Raw genomic sequence first — 8,144 nt, 5'->3', positions numbered from 1 at the left:
GCTTTTGGACAAAATATAGCGGGAAAACAAGGTGAGACCGACAACCTGTAGCTTATTTCTTTTTTAAAAAATAAAATAAAATGCATAAGCCAGTTGGGCGGTTCGGATTAAACCACCTTCATCCAATGACCAAGAATGTTTTTTGGGTATGGTACCAAAGTGATAACGTAGAATTTTCCTAATTTAAATAATTCACGGCATCATTCCATTCAAGTTTTTTCATTGATCCATCCTCTCAAACACTTTTCCGATCTCATTTCCCTCAAAACACTTTTCCGATCTCTTTCCTTAAATCAAGGCATCTTGCTTTCCATCCCATGAAATCATGAAAATATGATAAATACGGATTACGGACATCGATAATTGGGTTCAACGAATATATAAAAAATATTAGTAAAATATTACAATAAAATGAAAATTATTCAAAATTATTAAAAATATTTAAAATAATAAAAAAAGTAAAAATACTGTGGACCCCATATTTCGGCTCAATGCATTTTCCACTCGATGACGAACTCGATTTTTATTTGAAAAATTGATTTTATTTATTGTTTGAAAATGACTTGGAGTCGTCACTTATTTTTGTTTTATTTTTAAAAGGGTAAACAAAATAAGAAAGAAAACCCTAAGTGTGACTCCTTGTTTTGGAAAAGGTTGGTCTACGAAAAACCGGATCGGGTTCGGGGGGTCAGGTTACTTATCAAGAAGGTACGATAAAGACCGTAGCACCCCTCTAAGTCCTTAAAGTCGGGTCTCTACTAATAAAATGAAGCTAACATGGCAATCAATGAGAAAATCGATGAATACTCAAATCGATCATGCACATATGAGTATCAAAATATGCATAGAGAATAACCAAAGTGGAAGTGGATGCGTACTTGATCAGCAAACGGCAACGCGCTATCACAAAATGGGGTTAGTGCATAGTAATGAACATAAAGTATATCACGCATATCATCCAACCAGATAAAGAAGCACCAATATCATGCCTGATATTATTTCAAATTCACTTTTATTTTGATGAAAATTTATTTGATGTGGGGCTCCCACCAAAGCCCGTTTATTTTTGTATGAATTAATCCCATAAATTTCCATCATTCGGAATTACGGGAATAAATTCATACTTATTTTAAAACATTTTTAAAAAATTAAAGGAAATTCGAAAGTGACTTGCCGGAAAGAAAATGGCGGCCAAATTTTATTGAAAATGGGATTTTGATACCTAAAACTCTAAGAATGAAAATTTTGGAGTTGAGATTATTTCTAAAAAAAATAAGGATTTGGACAATTATTTAAAAAAATGAGGTCTGAAAAATTATTGTCAAAGTCGAAGAGGATAAAAAGGGAGATGTCACGTGACCAAAAGTGGCCATGCAACTGGATACGTGCATGCATGGGACCGGGGTGGAATGAGGGGATTGGATTCTTCAAGATTGGAGACTGCTTGGAAGCGGTCTGTAGCATCAGTTATTCGTCCATCATCTTTGTGAGCCATTCCCAGGTAGTACCAAGCCATTTGGTTGGTAGGCTCCATCCTCAATGCATCTGAAAGTAGGTTTCTCGCAGCAGGAAATGCCTTCGAGCCCATCTTCAACAACAGAGCACCAATCAAGATCCTGCAAAGCACATAACCCGGATCTAGTAAAAGGGCATTGATATAAGCAGCCAAAGCTTCTTGGATTTGCCCATGACCTTCAAATTTAACACTTTCTGCATGCAGTAAGTCCACTAAGTATTCTTTCAACTCTCCAACTTTTCCACTGAGTATTCTTTCGACTCCCCAACTTTTCCACTGACCACCAGCATAGTTACTACCCGTGAAAAGAGCATGAGCAAGGGAATAGTCCTTTGCCATGTAATGCTCAAAGCTATGTACAAGCAAGGCATCTGTCGTAAGCTCATCATTATTCCATATGACTCTGTGTACTTCAGGTCTTTGCGCATTTCCCTGGCGTGATGGAATGGTGCTGCTAAATTCTTTCTCTCCATCTTCTTCTCCAAGAATATAGGCTAACAACCAAAGAATCACCAAAAAGAGCAACTTCTGAAGTGAAATAGCTGGTTTGAAATGATGCCACAATATCCACCTGGTTCATGCTGGACTTGGAAACATTCCTGTGAGTCCCACTGGTTCCATTGGACTGGTTTGCTTTTATTGAAGCAATCTTCACAGATGTTCCCCAACCAATGACCAAGAGAGTATCATCCTGCCACACTAAGTGGGGAACCAAAATCTCAGGACGTGGGCTTCTCGGTCTCTGAAACTTCCTCTTTCTGCAATTCAGCTATGGCTAAATCTTTGGTTTCTGCTTCTATTGAGTGCTCTTCTAATTGTTTCAAATCTGGAGCTTCATCATCTCATGACGTGATGTCAATTGCCTCATCACATTCATCTTGACTACCATCTGAAATTTTAGCTTCCTCTGCTTCTATCTTTTCATCATTCTCAGACTCAGAAACAGCACATATGGCGGGCTCCCCTTCTGTTACATGTTGAAATAGTGCTTCAAGCTCATGAGTTTCTAGATTTTCACCAATCGAATGTTGCTCTGATTCATTCATGTCTGGAGCTTCATAGTCTGCCATGGTGACATCAGTTGTCTTGACACAGCTAATTTGGTCACCCTCTTAGACCGTATCCTCTTCTGTTTCAATATTTCCATCCTTCTCCGACTCAGGAACAGCATTAGTGGCGGCCTCCTCTTCAATTACCCCTTGTAGCAATTCTGCACCCTCATTCATTTAATGATAAACCCACTGCTACTAGAACCATATTGCTAATTCCGCTGTTATAGTAGCAAGAAATTCGAATCTGTGTGCATGCAAGACACCTTCATCAATTTCGGTACCAATAGATTCCCCTACATTTCCTCACTAACCCAGAACCAAACTCTCACCACCTGAGTGATAATTGAACGAATGGAATCGAAGTGCTTCTGGAGGGTCAAGGCAGCCAAGAGTGTAGGGTATGTTACCAAGGATGGTTTACAGATTTCTTGGGTTTCAGAGATTGATGATGGAATAAAGCATGTATTAGACCAAGGGCATGGAGGTTTAGAAAAAGAAGTGGGTAGATGAATGTGAAGGATGCGTGGTGCAGGAGATGGGTATGAGAAGGTTGAATAATGAGAGCAAAGGACTTTGTGTGTATTAAGTGATGGAATGAAAATGGATGATGTGGGACATGGTGAGGAAAAAAATGGATGAGTTGGGTATTGGAGAGTAGGGTGGTGATTAGTGAGGTATGTGCATGAGAATAGGGATGAAGCATATGAAGCATATATATGGGTAGTGAGAAAATGGGTATAAAGGATATGGCTATGTGGAATGGATTGTAGCAGATGGGTGTAATGAATGGAGGTAATGGGCATTATGGATGGAATGGGTAATGACTATTGACACGACTATGAAGTTCCAATGTCTCTTGATGGTCAGGATCTACAGAGATGACACCTCCATATTCTCGTAGTGCACCCCGACACATCTCCAATGTGCTCATGAAAGGCTGCCCTTAGGTGTAGAAGATGAAGATCTGCCTTGAACGCTATTGCTCTTGACAATTTTGCTATTGCTTTCTTCTCTTTGTGGCTTTCCATCAGAACTGCAGCTCGATATCTACAAAGGTAAACCCGAAGCGGGTCTAATCTAGTGACCATCTCCAGACCTGCCTTTGTGAGTTCACGCTCACAATACTCGAACCTTTTCTCACAGGCAGAAGCATTATTCCTGGCCTTCTCAATCAGTTTAGTCGTTCCTAGGTATGCAACAGTCTTATCATTTTTGAGGAAATGAACCCTAGCAACACCATGGTGGGCTCGGGTGTACTGGATTTTGAGGGCATTGATGTAGCAATCAGCAGCCAAATCTAATATCCCACAGTCAACGTACACACTGCCGGGATTGTTCAGGGTCCGACCTTTGCGAAGCCTATTTGAGGGACACTTTAAGGCATCTTCAATGAGTGAAATAATAGTTGATGAGTAGGATGGATCTTGGCTAAAATCAGCCAATGCATGAGCTTTCAAAAAGAAGGCCTCAAAAGACCTTTTAAGGCAAATAGACTCATTTGCTTTCCAAAGCCCTTCCTCATAATGACCTGTATCATATAAGATCTCTCCCTCATATACTAGACATTCATGTTCATTAGATGCATGTTGACGGGCAAGCTATGAACTTCACATGGCTGCTTCTGGGTAGTTCAACCTCAGGAGGAACAAAGACTGTCTGAAAGTAAAGAATACCTTTTGCAGCATCAGATTTTAGCATCTGGTAGATAACAGAGAGGGACCCGATATCATCAACTGAAGACCACCGATCATACAACTGTAGCCAGCAATCTGCTGTTGTCTAATTCTCAACATGCGCATGTACAGACATGCGAAGTTGGGAGGCTGTGACCCGTCCCTCAAACACCTTATAGTCTAGGAAGAGCGTAAGAATTATCTGAACATCACAAAATGCCGCTTCATAATTCTCAACCGCCATATAGAAACAAAACCGGAGTTCCAATATTCTAATGCTAGCTTGAAACCAAGGACCCGATTGATTTCTGCCAGAGTAGCTTGAACATTTTGTTTCCTCATCAAGGACAGCTCCCTCATTCCATCATACATTAAAGAGGAAGTACCTCAGTGTTTCCATACCTTCTAAGCATTTTCATTCCTTTCCCACCAGTCCACCACATCCAGGATCATCATCTTCTTAGCACATGGGAACCTTCCAATCAAGGATGATTTCAAGGTGTCATTGACAAGCCTAAAGTTACTGAATCACTTGAACTCTGATCTATTCCTTTAATTTGTATCATCTCACCTGTGAGGGCGTGTATCCTTGCAGGACTTAGCAGATGAACCCAAACCCTCTCACTCACTCATAGCCCATGCATAGAACAAGATCCAAAAAGAAAAAAACGAGAATGTAACCACAACAGAGAGGAAACCATGGAGGCAAAGCATGAAAGAAAACTGGTAAAAATAGCTCCAAATGGGTCTTCACTTCACAGGTCGTCAGTGAGCCCTCTGTTTAGGTGAGAAAGACTACCTCACATGCAACTATGTGTGTTTTCACAATTGAAGCAAGGCGTCTTAAGGTTAAAAATGAAAAACATGAGTGCAAGATTATATCTCAACAAGCAACCAGTGGCCTTCATTATCCACCCCAAACAAATCAATGAATACTCCAATATTAACAATAAACACAGGAGAGTGATAAACAGGCAAAAACAATCAATAAACTTGTAGCCTTCATACCTGAGAATATCCCTTTCTAGCAAGACTAGTCTCGCTCCAAGTTTCCTCCGAAGCTGCTCACCTTCAAGTTGGTTTTTCCTTTCCTCTGCTACTCTCCTTTTTTCCACTCCCCCCAGCCAAAACAAAAAAAAAAAAAAATGCTCTGTCCAAAAAATCCCCCCTCTGAAAAGCAGCCTCCCTTCTCTCATACGCTCCTCCTACTCAAAAGGCACCCCCTCACCTGCAGAAGATGCCTCCCCTACTGCAGCTGGCTTGCTACCCCATAACGGCCTACAAAATCCCCCCACTCAAAAAGCATCCCCCCTAACAGAAAAAGATCCCCTCAAAATATCTCTCAGCCCGCAGAAAAAGCACCCCTCTCCTACGCTCCTCTCAACAGCCAAATATTCTTCTGATTCCCTTTTTCCAGGTGTCAATCTCTTATTGGTCCATCAATTCCACTATTTTGATCCCATATTGACTAATCCGGGAGTGACACGTGGCCATGCAAGATGGTGACACTTGTCAAGGCTGCAAGAATGACTCCCAAAAAGGGGGTCTACAAATACATATATTATCATAATTATCAAAATTATCAAAATTAAAAAAAATAATTCCTTTAATATATTTATAATTATTTATTTTAAAAATTAAAAACTATTTTTATTAAAACATGTTTTGTTACATTTTAAATAAAAAAATTAAATGGATTTATATAAAATATTTTATTTGAAATTTAATTTCTAAACTTTTATTATAAATTTATGGTGACAATTTTTTTTCTATTAACATTCATTTATTTAAATAATTATAATTATGTTAATAATTAATCTTATCAAAATAAATTTAATTTATAAACATGAGAACTTCGCTAATTTTTTTCTTTTAGTAATTTTTGATTAAATTTATATTTTTAACATATTAAAATAAAAACATTTAAAATTCAATAAAATTAAAAATATAAATATAAAAAATTTAAAAGTGAAGTGATGGTAATTTTTTAAAACAAGATTGTGGACCCCACATTTCGACTCATGTGCTTCCACTTGATGGCGAACTCGATTTTTATTTGAAAAATGATTTTATTTATTAGAAAATGACTTGGAGTTACCACTTATTTTTGTTTTATTTTTAAAGGGTAAACAAAATAAAAAAGAAAACTCTAAGTGAGACTTCTTATTTGGAAAAGATAATCTGCAAAAAACCAAATCGAAGCTCGGGGGTCAGGTTACTTATTGGGAAAGTACGGTAAAAACCGTAACACCCCTCTAAGTCCCTAAAAATGGGTCTCTATTAATAAAATGAAGCACGTGTGGCAATTGATTGATTAAACGTGGACACCAAAAGATGATCATACACTGAGAGCTAAAACAAAGCGTAGAGAATGGTCAGAGCGAGGGCGGATGCATACCTTGGCAGCAAACGAATAATGTGCTATCATGAAATGAGGTTAGTGCACAAGAATGAACGTAAAATATATCACATGCATCACCAAACAGAATATGAAATCACCTATGACACACATGACATTTCACTCAAGTTCATCTTTATTTTAAGTAAAACTTCTTTGATGTTGAGCCTCTCACCAAAGCCCAATTTATCTTACATGAATTGGTCTGATAAATTTCATTATTTCGAAATTATGAAAAAATCATTCTTACTTATGTAAAATAAAGATAAACAGAAGGTTATTTGAAAACCAGAGTGGAATTGAAGTTGTTCGAGAGAAAACTGGATTTTTGAAATTTATTTGAAAATTGGAGTCTTGGGAATTAAATTTAAGAATTGAAATTTTGGAAATTAATAGAAGGTGGAATTTATTTGAAAAATTGTTTAAAGATAGAATTTTTAAAATAAATAAATAAATGGAATAACAATAATAATATTTAAATGAATGAACATGAATGGTGGAATCTTTTAGATCGGAAATTAAATTTGAAAGTCAGAATTTTGAAGAATTGTTTAAAGATGGAATTTTAAAATAAATAAATAAATGGAATAATAATAATAATAATAATAACGAAAATAATACTTAAATGAATGAACGTGAATAGTGGAATTTTTGAAATCATAAATTAAATTTGGAAGACACAATTTTGAAAAATTATTTAAAAATGGAAATTTCAAAATAAATAAATGGAATAATAATAATAATAACGAAAATAATAATTAAATGAATGACCGTGAATAGTAGAATTTTTTAAATCGGAAATTAAATTTGGAAGACGGAATTTTGAAAAATTGTTTAAAGATGGAATTTTTAAAATAAATAAATAAATGGAATAATAATAATAGTAACAAAAATAATACTTAAACAAATGAACGTGAATAGTGGAATTTTTTATATTGGAAATTAAATTTGGAAGTCAGAATTTTGAAGAATTATTTAAAGATGGAATTTTAAAATAAATAAATAAATGGAATAATAATAATAATAATAATAACGAAAATAATACTTAAATGAATGAATGTGAATAGTGAAATTTTTGAAATCGGAAATTAAATTTGGAAGACGGAATTTTGAAAAATTGTTTAAAGATAGAATTTTTAAAATAAATAAATAAATGGAATAATAATAATAATAACAAAAATAATACTTAAATGAATGAACGTGAATAGTGGAATTTTTGAGATTGAAAATTAAATTTAGAAGCCGGAATTTTGAAAAATTGTTTAAAGATGGAATTTTTAAATAAATAAATGGAATAATAATAATAGTAACGAAAATGATACTTAAATGAATGAACGTGAATAGTGAAATTTTTGAAATCGAAAATTAAATTTGGAAGACGGAATTTTAAAAAAAAAATTAAAGGTGGAAATTTTAAAATAAATAAACAAATAAATAAATAGAATAATAATAATAATAATAAGGAAAATAATACTTAAATGAATTAGTGTGAATAGTGGAATTGT

At 35.3% G+C, this 8,144-nt stretch overlaps 1 pseudogene; it reads right to left on the bottom strand.

Annotated features, from left to right (window-relative positions):
- Positions 1 to 3,370: 3,370 nt before the first annotated feature.
- LOC100853553 (ETO1-like protein 1) lies at positions 3,371 to 5,474 on the bottom strand (annotated as a pseudogene).
- Between the last annotated feature and the right edge of the window lie 2,670 nt (positions 5,475 to 8,144).

The sequence above is a fragment of the Vitis vinifera genome, chromosome 2, assembly GCF_030704535.1.
Source record: "Vitis vinifera cultivar Pinot Noir 40024 chromosome 2, ASM3070453v1".
NCBI classification, from domain to species: Eukaryota; Viridiplantae; Streptophyta; class Magnoliopsida; order Vitales; family Vitaceae; genus Vitis; species Vitis vinifera.
Note: the sequence above shows the minus strand (reverse complement) of the source record. Positions and strands in the feature narration are given on the sequence as shown.